The sequence below is a fragment of the Pristiophorus japonicus genome, chromosome 23, assembly GCF_044704955.1.
Source record: "Pristiophorus japonicus isolate sPriJap1 chromosome 23, sPriJap1.hap1, whole genome shotgun sequence".
Taxonomy (NCBI): Eukaryota; Metazoa; Chordata; class Chondrichthyes; family Pristiophoridae; genus Pristiophorus; species Pristiophorus japonicus.
In genome coordinates, this window is record NC_091999.1 from 44,081,217 (window position 1) to 44,096,526 (window position 15,310).

The window sequence follows — 15,310 nt, forward strand, 5'->3', positions numbered from 1 at the left end:
GTTTGGCTAGCCCAATCTATGTGCATATTAAAGTCACCCATTATATCTGCTGCACCTTTATTGTATGCACCCCTAATTTCCTGTTTGATGCCCTCCCGAACATCACTACTACTGTTTGGAGGTCTGTACACAACTCCCACTAACGTTTTTTGCCCTTTGGTGTTCTGCAGCTCTACCCATATAGATTCCACATCATCCAAGCTAATGTCCTTCCTAACTATTGCCTTAATCTCCTCCTTAACCAGCAATGCTACTCCACCTCCTTTTCCTTTTATTCTATCCTTCCTGAATGTTGAATACCCCTGGATGTTGAGTTCCCAACCCTGATCATCCTGGAGCCACGTCTCCGTAATCCCAATCACATCATATTTGTTAACATCTATTTGCACAGTTAATTTGTCCACCTTATTGCGGATACTCCTTGCATTAAGACACAAAGCCTTTAGGCTTGTTTTTTTAACACCCTCTGTCCTTTTAGAATTTTGCTGTACAATGCTCCTTTTTGTTCTTTGCCTTGGGTTTCTCTGCCCTCCACTTTTCCTCATCTCCTTTCTGTCTTACCTCAGGGACCGCCATTTAAAACTGAGATGAGGAGAAATGTTTTCTCTCAGGGGGTCATAAATCTGTGGAATTCTCTGCCCCAGGGAGCTCTGGAGGCTGGGTCATTGAATATACTTAAGGTGGAGATAGACAGATTTTTGAGCGATAAGGAAGTAAAGGGTTATGGGGAACGTGCAGGGAAGTGGGGCTGGATCTATGATGAGTTCAGCCATGAACTTATTGAATGGCGGAGCAGGTTCGAGGGGCCAAATGGCCTACTCCTGCTCCTATTTCTTATGTTCTTATGTTTTTAAACATTCCCACAACCGGCACAGTACGGGTTAGATACAGAGTAAAGCTCACTCTACACTGTCCCATCAAACACTCCGAGGGAAGATACAGCACGGGTTAGACAGAAAGATTTAGGCTGGGAGTTCCAGAACTTGTGGTTCAGGCAACAGAAGGCACAGCCATCAGTGGTTGAACAATTATAATCAGTGATGCTCAGGCAGACAGAATTAGATGAGCACGGATATCTTGGGGGCGGGGGTGGGCTGTTATGGGGCTGGAGGAGATTACAGAGCTAGGGAGGGGCGAGGTCATGGAGGGATTTGAAAATAAAGATGAGAATTGTGAATTCATGGCGTTGCTTAACCAGAAGCAAATGTAGGTCAGCGAGCACAGGGGGGTTGGGTGAGCGAGACTTGGTGCGAGTTAGGACATGGTCCGCCGAGTTTTGGATCAACTCTAGTTTATGTCGGGTAGAATGTGGGAGACGTGCATTGGAATAGTCAAGTCCAGAGGTAACAAAGGCATGGATGTGGGCTTCAGCAGTGGATGAGCTGAGGCAAGAGTGGAGACGAGCGATGTTAGAGGTGGAAATAGGCAGTCTTAGTTATGCTGCAGATCTTGGTCAAAAACTCATTTCAGAGTCAAATATGACACCAAGGTTGCGAATAGTCTGGTTCAGTCTCAGACAGAAGTTGGAGAGAGGGATGGAGTCAGTGGCTCGGGAACGGAGTTTGTGACAATGACAATTACAAATATCTGAATATTTCACAGGCTATCATATGCAAAATGTGCGCATGAGTTTTTAAATTAAATCAGTTCCAAAAACGGGTTAACTAATACAGCAATAACAGATTTTCACATCTTATGCAAGACAGTTCAATAAAGGGGAGGTTCAAAGGATTTCAGCTGAGTTTAGAGTGAGACACTGCAGTTAAGTCTACTACAACCACAAGTCATGTACTCAAACGGAGCAAGTTTAGGGTTTTATATGTTACAAGGCGAACTTGGTGAGAAGTGATATCAGTTAGGGTAAGAAAAAGCCCTAAAATGGAACAGTCAGTCATCATCAAAGGCAGTCCCTTGGAATCGAGGAAAACTTGCTTCCACTCCTATAATGAGTCCTTAGGTGGTTGAACAGTCCAATATGAGAACCACAGTCCCTGTCACAGGTAGGACAGATAGTCGTTGCGGGAAAGGGTGGGTGGGACAGGTTTGCCCTCTGCTCTTTCTGCTGCCTGCACTTGATTTCTGCATGCTCTCGGCGATGAGATGCGAGGTGCTCAGCGCCCTCCCGGATGCACTTCCTTCACTGAGGGTGGTCTTTGCCCAGGGACTCCCAGCTGTCAGTGGGGATGTTGCACTTTTTCAGGGAGGCTTTGACCGTGTCCCTGTACCGTTTCCTCTGCCCACCTTTGGCTCGTTTGCCGTGAAGGAGTTCCGAGTAGAGCGCTTTGGGAGTCTCGTGTCTGGCATGCAAATGATGTGGCCCGCCCAGCGGAGCTGGTCGAGTGTGGTTAGTGCTTCAATGCTGGGTATGTTAGCCTGGTCGAGGACGCTGATGTTGGTGCGTCTGTCCTCCCAGGGGATTTGTTGGATCTTGCGGAGGCATCATTGATGGTATTTCTCCAGCGACTTGAGGTGTCGACTGTACATGGTCCACGTCTCTGAGCCATACAGGAGGGCAGATATTACTACAGCCCTGTAGACCATGAGCTTGGTGGCAGTTTTGAGGGCCTGGTCTTCGAACACTTTTCCTCAGGCGGCCGAAGGCTGTACTGGCGCACTGGAGGCGGTGTTGAATCTCGTCGCCAATGTCTGCTCTTGTTGATAAGAGGCTCCCGAGGTATGGGAAATGGTCCACATTGTCCAGGGCCGCGCCGTGGATCTTGATGACTGGGGGGCAGTGCTGTGTGGCGGGAAAAGGCTGGTGGGAGACCTTTTGTCTGACGGATGTTTAGTGTAAGGCCGATGCTTTCGTACGCCTCAGTAAATACGTCGATTATGTCCTGGAGTTCAGCCTCTGTATGCGCGCAGACGCAGGCGTCATCCGTGTACTGTAGCTCGACGACAGAGGTTGGGGTGGTCTTGGACCTGGCCTGGAGGCGGAGAAGGTTGAACAGGTTCACACTGGTTCTGTAGTTCAGTTCTACTCCAGCGGGGAGCTTGTTGACTGTGAGGTAGAGCATGGCAGCGAGGAAGATTGAGAAGAGGGTTGGGTTGATGACGCAGCCCTGTTTGACCCGGGTCCGAACTTGGATTGGGTCTGTGCTGGATCCGTTGGTAAGGATCATGGTCTGCATGTCGTCGTGGAGCAGGCGGAAGATGGTGACGAACTTTTGGGGGCATCCGAAATGAAGGAGGACGATCCATAGACCCTCGCGGTTAATAGTGTCAAAGGCCTTTGTAAGGTCGAGGAAGGCCATGTATAATACCTGGTGCTGTGCCCTGCATTTTCCCTGCAGCTGTCCCGCTGCAAAAATCATGTCTGTTATGCCCCATACAGGACGAAATCCGCACTGTGACTCTGGGCGGAGCTCCTTAACCACAGGGTGAAGACAGTTTGAAAAGGACTCAAGCGACGACTTTCCCAGTGGCTAATAGCAGGGAGATATCTCTGTAGTTACCAGTCGGACTTGTCTCCTTTGCTAAAGATGGTCACGATCATTGCATCTCTGAGATCTCCCAGCTTGCTCTCCTCCCTCCAGATGAGAGAGAGATGAGGTCCTGTATTCGCATCAGTAGTACCTCTCCGCCATACTTCAGTGCCTCAGCCAGGATTCCTTCTGCTCCCGTAGTCTTGTTGTTCTGAAGCTGTCTTATGGCTTTTTCTACATTGTGCAGTGTTGGCGTTTTACTAGGGTAGCTGCTGCAGGATGGAGTCGAGAACACTTGACTCAAAGACAGAGTCTCAATTGAGTAGATCTTCGAAGTGCTCCTTCTAGCGGGCCCTGACTGCCTCGGTGTCCTTGATGAGTGTTTCCCCGTTCTTTGCCAGCAGTGGGGTAACAACATCAATTAATCTCCTCTGATCATGGAGAATTCAAACATTTGACACTGTGTTTGAAACAAAGCTGATTTATTCAATATGTATACAGGATATTAGTCTCCAGCTCAGGTACAGGGGGTATTGAGATCATCAGAAACAAATAATAACTGCCAGAATGAACATGGTTCAGTGCCCAATGCAATCACAGTAAGTCCTGTTCTATTCACTGCTATGGCCTTACAATGGCGGGGCAACTACCCAGCATTAACCACGAGAGTGTTACCTGGACTGGAGAATTTTAGCTCTGAGGAAAGTTTGAATAGGCTGGGGTTGTTTTCTAAGGAAAAGAGGACTTTGAGTTGAGACCGCATTGAGATGTATAAAATGATGAGCGGCCTGGATAGTGTGGATAGGAAGGACCTATTTCCCTTAGCCGAGCGGTCAATAACTGGGGGGCATAGATTTAATGTAATTGGAAGAAGATTTAGAGGAGAGACCTTATTGAGATGTATAAAATGATGACGGGCCGAGATAGAGTGGAGAGCAAGGACCTATTTCCCTTAGCAGTGGGGTCAGCTGTGACTCAGTGGGTAGCACTCTCACCTCGGAGTCAGAAGGTTGTGGGTTCAAATCCCACTCCAGGGACTTGAGCACAAAAGCTGTAGGCTGACACTGCAGTGCAGTGCTGAGGGAGTGCTGCACTGTTGATGAGAGGTTAAACCGAGGCTCCATCTGCTCTCTGGTGGCTGTAAAAGATTTCATGACACTAATTCTATCAAGAGCAGGGGAGTTATCCATGGTGTCCTGGCCAATATTTATCCCTCAACCACGTTGCTGTGTGCGGGTGCTTGCTGTGTGCAAATTGTGCGCAGTGACGGGCGGCCCTGTGACAGAATAGCCTAACACCTGGGCCTCAGCCATAAACCCGAAACCCAATCCTAGTTCCCAGACTTTAACAAGAAACCCTAAAACTAGTCCCAAACCTTAACAGAGAATGCAGTTTACCAAAAAGAAGAAACCAGAATAGAAAGAATCATACTCTTAATTAAAATAATTTAAAACAATGACAATAACTAATCCGAACTCCAGACCCTAACCCTCATAAACCTAAACCCAAAACTTGTAAACACAGACCCCAGCCCCTAACCCAGGACCCTAACCCCCCTAAAATTTAAACCGAACATAAAACATAACAGCCAAAGCCCCAACCCTAACTATGGATCCCGAACCCTAACAGAAAACTGCACAGCCCGCACCACAGCTCTCAAACCCAATCCTAACCCCAGACCCTAGACCCCCAAGACTGAACCCTAACCTAAAACATATTAATGCAGACCCTAACCTCAAGACCTAACTCTAAATGCCCCGAAATCAACCCCTAGCCCTTCCCTCCTCCTCAAGGAAACAGGAACAAAACAGAAATGTGTGTAAAAAGAGGCCAAAGCCGCCCTCCCCCGAGCAGACCAGGAACCAGAAGGATGCACAACAATCAGGGACAACAGACGGTGCAGGGAACCAAACCGGGAATAAAACAAAGCACTGGATTGAATGAAAATGGTAAGAACAAAAACATAACAAAACTAACCCCCAAGCTACAACAAAACCAAAAAGAAATCCACAAATTTAATTTTTTTTTAAATTTATTAAAATGAAAACAACAAAAATTTACCAGAAGGAAGGGGAAAGTGGGATAAAAGAGTTAAAAGAAACAAACAAACTGTCAGTAAACCAAAACATTCGACCCCCACAAAAAGAATCCCAACCCCAAACCATGGACATTGAACCAGGGGAGGCATCACACACTACCCACAAACACTAACAAAAAGAGGGGGGAGCTCCACATTTGTACCTAACAAACAGGGAGGACCAATGAGCACACAGAGACAACACACCAGAGTATAAACAAGATCCATAACACCAGACAAATCAAACAATTAACACCTCATCACTGAGAGGGAGGAGGTTTAAATCGTTTCTTTCCCATCTCCTAGCCCTTCTTGTTCTGACTGACCTGGTGGAAGGTAGGGAGCTCTAAACCCTCCATAACCTCCCCCTGTAAGTTTTTCACTGATACCCTCTGACCCTTGAGCCACCCCCCCGCCCCCCCCACACACACACCTTTGCTTTTCCTGGCCTCTGGTGAAGCCCCATTAAGGGTGAAACATTAGGCCTATGGACTATAATCAGCCACCTAGATGACCGATCGTGAAGTGAGTACAAATCCCCCTGCCCCAAAAACCCCACCTTACTTTTCTCCCCCCACCCTTGGGAGACTTCTTCCTCACTCTCTCCACACTTCCAACCCACCGTGCCGGTCTTTTTCTTTTTTTAAAAAAAAGCCGATCTCTCATTTCCCTTCGTTCTCAACGAAACATGTTCTCCGTATCAGCTCGAATTGTACTGCCATTTAGAGCTAGTAGGATAAGTGTTTGCTGCGGGACTGTGATTACTCTGCTCCCCCCCCTTCCCGCCCCCACCCTACCCAACAGAAAACTATTGCCATCGAACCGCTACGAACAGAAAACTATTGCCATCGAACCGCTACGTACACCCACACCTCGAGTGTCACCTCGAGTCTCATCGCCGAGAGCATGCAGAAATCAAGCGCAGACAGTGGAAGGAGCATGTGGCAAACCAGTCCCACCCTCCCTTACCTTCAATGACTGTCTGTCCCACCTGTGACAGAGACTGTAATTCTCGTATTGGAATGCTCATCATCGGCAGTCCCTCGGAATTGAGGAAGACTTGCTTCCACTCGTAAAACGAGTTCTTCGGTGGCTGAACAGTCCAATACGAGAACCTCAGTCTCTGTCACAGGTGGGACAAAGAGTCGTTGCAGGAAAGGGTGGGTGGGACAGGTTTGCCGCACGTTCTTTCTGCTGCCTGCACTTGATTTCTGCATGCTCTCGGCGATGGGACTCGAGGTGCTCAGCGCCCTCCGGATGCACTTCTCCCACTTAGAGCAGTCTTTGGCCAGGGATTCCCAGGTTTCGGTGGGGATGTTGCACTTTATCAGGGAAGCTTTGAGGATGTCCTTGTAACGTTTCCTCTGCCCACCTTTGGCTCGTTTGCCGTGAAGGAGATCCAAGTGGAGTGCTTGCTTTGGGAGTCTCGTGTCTGGCGCACGCCAATGTGGCCTACCCAGCGGAGCTGATCAAGCGTGGTCAGTGCTTCAATGCTGGGGATGTTGGCCTGGTCGAGGACGATAACGTTGGTGCATCTGTCCTCCGAGAGGATTTGTAGGATCTTGCCGATCCTCGATTGTTCAGTCACCTGAGGACATACTTTTAGAGTGGAAGCAAGTCTTCCTCGATTCCCAGGGACCGCCTGTGACGATGACACACAAGATTTAAGAAAATAAATTTAAAAACAATCAAAGGAAAAAGTGCTTCCTAAATTATCCCTGTCCCTTCCCCCCACGCTGTCCTCCAACGCGGCAAGGACCCTGATCAACCCGCTAAGACCATTAACAATTAAAAGGACATAATCCCTCCTTCCCCATCCTACAACTGAATTACTCATTAAAACAACCCTCATCCAAAAACAGTCATTGCTAAAATAAATAACATAAAACAACAAATAACATTTAAAATCTTAAAAATAAAAATCAGCACATCAAAGTACATAAATTCATCTTCCCAAAAGAAGGTAACACCAACTTAAAATCAACCGCTTTAAAAATCCGGAGACATAGAAACATAGAAACATCGAAAATAGGTGCAGGAGTAGGCCATTCGGCCCTTCGAGCCTGCACCACCATTCAATGAGTTCATGGCTGAACATGCAACTTCAGTACCCCCTTCCTGCTTTCTCACATCTAATTCCTTTTTGAATATATTTAGTGAATTGGCCTCAACAACTTCCTGTGGTAGAGAATTCCACAAATTCACCACTCTCTGGGTGAAGAAGTTTCTCCTCATCTCGGTACTAAATGGCTTACTCCTTATCCTTAGACTGTAAGCCCTGGTTCCGGACTTCCCCAACATTGGGAACATTCTTCCTGAATCTAATAATCCCTTTCCTGGGAACAACAAGATCTCCGCTCCAACCTGCCCCCTCAGCCGCATGTTAAATCCAGGCCGAGGTTTTAATTGGCACTAGGCCCAAAAATAACAATGAATTGACCTGACTACTCGATCCCTAAAAGCCACAAAAAGTAGAGACCACCCTCCACACACAACCTAACTGAGACCCCCCACACAACCTCACAGAGACCTCCCCACACACAACCTCACCGAGACCCCCCTCACAACCTAACTGAGACCTCCCCACACACAACCTAACAGAGACCCCCCACACACAACCTAACAGAGACCCCCTCACACAACCTCACCGAGACCCCCCTCACACAACCTAACAGAGACCTCCCCACACACAACCTAACCGAGGCCCGCAGCAAGACCCTCACCCACTGACTCAGGCCCACCCATTGACTACTTAATCAGAAGCAAACGTAAGTCAGCGAGCACAGGGGTGATGGGTTTGTGGATCCCTTTCAGCTTATTTATCTTAGCCTTTTAACTCTTCAATTTGTTTTGTTTGAGTATCTATTTCTTTATTGTATCAGGCAAGTATTATTACATAAGCTAGTTCTGTTTTTATTTTTATTCTGACTATCGCACCATTCCTCTGTTAGGGGAGTCTTTTTTCTATTAAGAAATCCAAATTGATAATGTTCAGTGTGAAACGGCTGTCAATGGAAAGGGTTAACTCCTTTACAGGTTTGTAAGAAGACCTGATGTCATTATGTGACTTCACGTAACCATCTGAGAGAAAAAAAATCTTTTCATCAGGAAAGGCAGCATTTGATTAAACTCCAATTCAAGTACTTGCCAAAGATATATTTTTAATTGATTTAAAACGAGACCACACATTTGTTTACTGAAATTCAATTTTGTCATCAGCCTCGGTCAATGCAAAGCCAACCATTGTAACTCAGTAGTGTATCGATACATTTCTCAGAAGTCCCAGTGGAACTCTGAGTACGTTTCTCGTGCGTACAATCTTTCTTTAAGACGTCTACGGTTTTTAATATGTCCTCCTTCTGTCAATGAAAGTCCTAATTTAATGGAGTTTTTCTGCCAACTCCACAGGAGTGATTTTTTTTTAGACTGCAGTGGAATTTTTCTCATCATTTAAAATCTCAGAACATTTTTTTTTCTTTCAGCACCTATTTAGTACGTTACTTTTTTTTTGTCTTTTCCGTAACTAGAGGGAAGTCTGTCACGTAGGCTGTGGACTGCTTTTCGTTATCTCAATTGTTCCAGCCTCAAGGTCGTGTTATTTTATTTTTTGAATCCTTTTGAATCCATCTCAGTATTTTCTGTGCCTTCTCTGAATATCTCAAAATCCCGATTCAAACTTTGTAATTCAATAAGGTTCACACTCTTAAACTTCCCACATACAGGACAACACTACGAAGGGTTAAAAAAAACTTTCATTCTGTTTGAAAAAGTGGGTGGAGCTAAAACAAACCACAACTCCCCGGCTTTTTTTTTACCAGTAAAAATCACACAAGCGTTTCTCATTTAAAACAAACGTTCACAAGAGTATCTTTTCTTTCTTATTAATTTTTGGATCCATGATTGATCATCTATCCCTATCTAGCTCTAACTATCCCTACTTTCCGTGTCGCCGCACGGATCTACTTGGGCCTTGAACCCACACAGACACTGGGCCTCGAACCCAGGCAGGCTCTGGGCCTCGAACCTAGGCAGCTTTCCAAGTCGCCGCTTGGTTTGCGTCACCGCGCAATACTTACCTATTCTAAGTTTGAAAGGTATTCACCAGATTGTCCTGGATCTCGTTCAGACACTACCTGAGAACCAGCGAGTGGCTAAACTTTCCTCAGACTTTTGAAACCGGGGGAATCTGGGACAGTATTGAAATCATACTCACTCCAGTGGCCACTTTCCCCTCGTCTCGTCCAAGGCTAGTCTGGCTCTTAATTCGCAAGTTTTCTGCAGTCGTCCGTTGAGATCCCACTTCTGACACCAAATGTAAATGTAGATTCTTTTCTCTCAATCTGGTTCAGCAACATTACTGAAGCGAATACCGTTTGTGCTTTAAACAAAGCAAGCTTTTATTTAAAAAGCAAATCCCGATCGGGGACTTATCAGACAGAAGGAATGCAACTCTGATAGAACGCACCCACTTCCTATGGACAAAGTGACGTTACATTGTAAAGGGACGACGGTTATACATCTTTGGCAAAAGATAACAAGATAGGGCTAGAGTGACATCCTACTCCAGCCTATCCCTTTTGATCCCTCTTTCCCTTTGTCCACTCATAAGCCGACCTAAGTATGGTCTGATTTTAGACAAAGACCTTCTGTTAATTTTTAAGGTTAATAACATGATTTAATAAGACCTTGAGGTTTATCTGCAAGCTGTGGGTTTTGTTTCAATATGTGTTAGTGTTGTAACATTTCGCAATCTCGAGTCTGAGATGTCATGGCTATTCCACCATGAATTCTTTGTTAGCTTATACTGTCCCTATACAATTCCCACGTTCTCAACTTCAATGTCTCTATACATTTTTAAACATTAACATTCCCCCCTTTTATCATTCCATGATAAACCTGGTGACTATTCCAGGAGTATCGCATTCAGCCGTTCGCGCACTCTTTCCTGATCCATATTGTTGTTATTGTCGAGTAGTTCTTTACTTCGTTGGATCATAACTCGGGTCCCCTTGACCACAAGAGGGTTTGCTAACCTTGCCATCATTACTTTACAACAAAGGTTAAGACAACCAACAATAGATAGGATCTCCAAGATCCATCTGATAGTCAATCAAACCAGCTAGATCCTTCTGCTGGTGTGGATAACTTCTTCACCTCCCTTCTTATGTGATCAGCGAGATTGGTTATGTTTTCTGAACTATCAGGAATGTAAGTGCAACATTCAGACCCTATCAGGGCACACGTTCCCCCTTTCTCAGTTAACAGGTAATCGAGGGCCATTCGGTTTTGTAATGCTACGGTCCTTATTGCTACCATTTCAGCTGTGATGCCCTCCAGAGCTTCAGCAGTATTGTATTGGCCCCCCTCCTCTCGTGATAGTTTAGCTCTGAATCCATCTGACAGTCTCAGTTAGGGTTAGTGGAACGGGGCGCAAAGGAACTCCCCCTTTGGAATGTATAGGGAATGTGAACACACCCAACATCTAGAAAAGTTCCCATTTTGCACATAAACATAACACATGTACAAAAAGGTGTTTACATGGAGCTCTCGTCTCTGTCTCCCCTCCCATGCGCCGAAACTGTCATATATCAAGACTATTATACAGACTGTGGCATACAGACACAGTTTCATCTTATGGCTCAGGATTCAGATAAATAGTCCAATTATTTTGCTGATTAAAAGAGTTCAGTTTTCCCGTTTCTCTTCTCAGGTCACCGTCGGTGTAGCTGGCTATCTATCACTACGGGTAAAAGTTCAAACTGGTCCACGTTCCAATTAGGATGCCAACGGCCTTGTTCAGCTATGGAGAAGAGGAAGTCTGGAACAGAAACAGGAGTTATAATAACCAGTAAAATAGGTTCGTTAGAGGGTGGTGAGCTTGCAGTGGTGCAGGTGAACCCAGGCACTTTTCCCCTCAACCTTGGCTGCAGTGGGGGTAGTGAGTAACACTTGAAAAGGCCCCCCACATTGTGGCTCTAATCCCTTCCGAATCCACACTTCCCTGGTGCCAGGAGGGACAATTCGGGCAAAACTGGGAGGTCGAGGTGAGCATCTTGAACCTGGTTGTGAGCTAGTCGCAGAGCCTGAGTCAGAGAAAGAACATAGGTGGTCATCAGTCGAGCTGAGATACCATATCTAGGAACAATTTCCCTCATTAACACCTTAACAACAGTTTGAGCCTTATTGTCCAGGGTAGGGTAGGCTACAATCCATCTGCTAAACACATCTGCTATTACTAACAGATATTTGTAACACTGAACTTTTTGCAACTCAATGTAGTCCAACTGAAATGTCTCAAAGGGCCCTTCGGGTAGGGGCGTTTTACCCCAATCACAGGGGACTCCCTTCCCTGGATTATGTTGCTGGCAAACCAGGCAACGACTACTGATGTTCTGGGTGAGCGCCTGGAGTCTAGTGTGCCACCAAGTAGCCCAAAGTGTATCACTCATGGTCCTTGCTCCACAATGAGTAGCAAAATGCATACATTCAATAACCCATAGAGCCAACTCGTCAGACATGCAAGTCTGTTCCGCGGGAGGAGTCCAGAGTTTAGAAACATTGTCATAAGTACATCCATAATATTTCCACAACAGTTTATCTTTTTCAGGAGCGTCCTCCTGTGCTTTTATAACATCTTGGATGGTTGGCATTGGTTTTTCCGAGGCTAACTTATCCTTCGCAGGATTTTTTTAGTCTGACTCATCATTTTGGGCACTACCATCTGTTGGTCACGAGAGGCCTGTTTAGCCTCTTTGTCAGCACAGTGGTTCCCTATATCAACCGGGGATTTTCCGGTAGTGTGGGCGGTACATTTAACAACGGCAATGTGCTTGGGGAGCATGAGGACTTGCAACAAATCAGATACTAGTTGCTTATGGGATATCTCATTCCCCTGTGAGGTTAGGAATCCTCTATTTTTCCATAATTGTCCGAAATCATGGGCCACCCCAAAGGCATACCTAGAGTCGGTATAGATATTGACTTTGATGTCTTTGGCCAAGATACTGGCTCGGGTGAGGGCGAATAGTTCAGCTTGTTGGGCAGAATAGGCGGTTTCAAAAGCGACAGATTCCAAGACCTGATTCTCCTGGTTTACTGTGGCGTATCCTGAGATTTGTGTGCCTTCTGGATTAATAGAAGATCTTCCGTCAACATACATAATACAGTCTGGATCTTCCATTGGTACATCAACTAAATCTTCCCTGACTGATGTGGCCTCTTGAATTAAAGATAAACAATCAAGCCTGGGTTCTTCCTCATCTTGGGGTGGCTCAGTAAGAAAACAGGCCGGATTAATGGAAGTACAGTGCCGAAAGGTCAGTTAGGATTGTTTAGTAAGTAGATCTCATATCTGCTTTGCCTGGCCATGGTAAGGTGTTGAGTCTGCAGTTTGGCCCAGTAGGGCAGCTACGGAGTGAGAGGTGTTAAGACAACGGTAGCACAGTCTTTCAGAATTGTACAATTCAGTTGAAAGAGCCGGTCATAGAGGGGCCGGCCCAAAGCCGGAGCTTGCAGCAGGGCTGTTTTTAGTTCCTTAAAGGCTTGGACGTCTGCGGTTTCTATTTCAAAGCTGCCTTACTTATTTGTATACGGGGTGAGGTGCTTAGTCATCAGGGCAACGTTAGGGATCCAGGATCTGCAGTAATTGATCATCCCCAATCACTGTCGCATTTGTTTAGCCGTGCTAGGGACTGGAAACTGGCAAATTGGTTCGACTGGGCTAGCCTCCAAAGCACGGTGGATACTCGGTATTGCCTGTGATTTCAGTGGGTACTGTCGGATAAGGGCCAGTCCACATTGCCCTGCACTGGGATCTCAGTCGGATCAATGCGAGTATAACCCACTTGGGAGGGGTCCTCTGCCCACACATGAGGATCCACATAGTCAGGTATGTCAGAGACAGTATGATGCTGCAGAGTCGTTAAGATATTTCTCGGGGTCCCCGTGGAATTGGACTGTTCGGCCATGTTTTACAATTTGCATATCCCGGCTGGTAGGGTCAGCCTCGTCTATAGCCTGGCGCACCATAACTCCCAAATCTTTAGCGTGGTGGGGAGGTAATACTTCACGAGTAATATGTGTTGCCACCATTGGGGGCTGTCCATTTCCAAAAAATCTGCCTTCCCTTCCGGTCCAATCACTCTAGCCCTTAATAGAATTTGCTTCACTTCCCCTTCGTGATCCTGATAAAAGTTCTGCAGGTCCTGATTCTTTCCACTGGGATCTTATGCTAGGGTCACGTGATAGGGTGCCAGAGACCACCACTGAGGGGTTCTAGTGGTATAATACTGCCGCTTAAGCGTTCCCTGTTTTACAATAATCCCATCATCTCCACACTCCAAATGCAACTGGAATTTGCAGAGGAGGTCTCTAGCCATAAAATTACAGTCCAGATTGGTTGTGAAAACAAATCAATGTTCCACCGATTCTTCCTGGTAACCCATTTTAACCGGTTCTGACACTGGGAATATAGAGACTTGTCCCAGGAATCCTGACAGTCCCTGTGTTTCAGTGAAGGCGGGGAGTTTAAGCTTTGATTGTACAGAAGACATGAAGGCTCCCGTATCTATCAAGAAGGGTTGCCACTCATTCCGAATTTTTAACAATATCATCGGTTCGTCATCCAGGGAGGGTCCCTGCACAATCAAGCTACGTAGTCAACACGAATCGCGGGATGGTTGACCAAAGGTGTTGTTCTGGGAGAAGTTAGTGTAAGATCGCTGTCCTCTCCCCCCTTGCCCCCCTCCTCTTCCTCCTCTTCCTTTTTCGTGCTGACGGGAGGGACAATTTCTATTCCAATGTCCTTCTTGCCCACAAATAACGCATCCATCTTGTCTTTCCCAGCCCCAACCTCTTCCCATACCAGGCCGGGGACAGTAGGGCGGTCCGTAATTAGCAGGGCCCGGGCCATTTGGGTGTTTAGTATAACTGTATCCCTGTTTATCCACCCAATCCTGCGTGCATTACTGCGGTTCCAGCTGGTATCCCCTTGGGTCGGGTTTTTGTCCTTCCACCTGAGGCGGCTCTTCCTTTCTAGTCACGTATTCAGTCTTGACCCGGGTTGGGGGCATACCTCCCCCCTCTCCTTTCTTTTCCTGCCAATAATATTTAACCGCCCTTTCCATCTGGGCTTTACTGTTATCTGCCCAATTATTTGTCCGGAGAGCCTGAGCAACCGAATAGGGCAGGCACTGAAGTAGGATAGCGCAGAATTGAGGAGAATCCTCTCCTGCCCTGAAGGCATTATCTCCTGATTGACTTCTGTATATTTCAATAAATCTTTCCATGAATTCATCGGCAGTTTTTTGTCGTTTGGGTTTAGTTTCTAATACTGCGGCCATACTGATGGGCTTCTGAAGAGTCGTGCTGAGAGCATTAACGATAGCGTTTAGGCGATCCTGGACATCGTTTGGGTGAGCAACCACCAATGCATCATGAGTAGCGCGTCCTAGGTGAGTTAGAAATCGGGCATGCTCAGTTGGGCTCAGGGTTTGCTTTACCAGGGCTCACAGGACCCTTGATTCTGCATTATATGCATGTCGAGATCACTCCGTGAAATCGGTGGTCAGGGTTAAGTTGGGTTTGTGGATCCCTTTCAGCTTATTTATCTTAGCCTTTTAACTCTTCAATTTGTTTTGTTTGAGTATCTATTTCTTTATTGTATCAGGTAAGTATTATTACATAAGCTAGTTCTGTTTTTATTTTTATTCTGACTATCGCACCATTCCTCTGTTAGGGGAGTCTTTTTTCTATTAAGAAATCCAAATTGATAATGTTCAGTGTGAAACGGCTGTCAATGGAAAGGGTT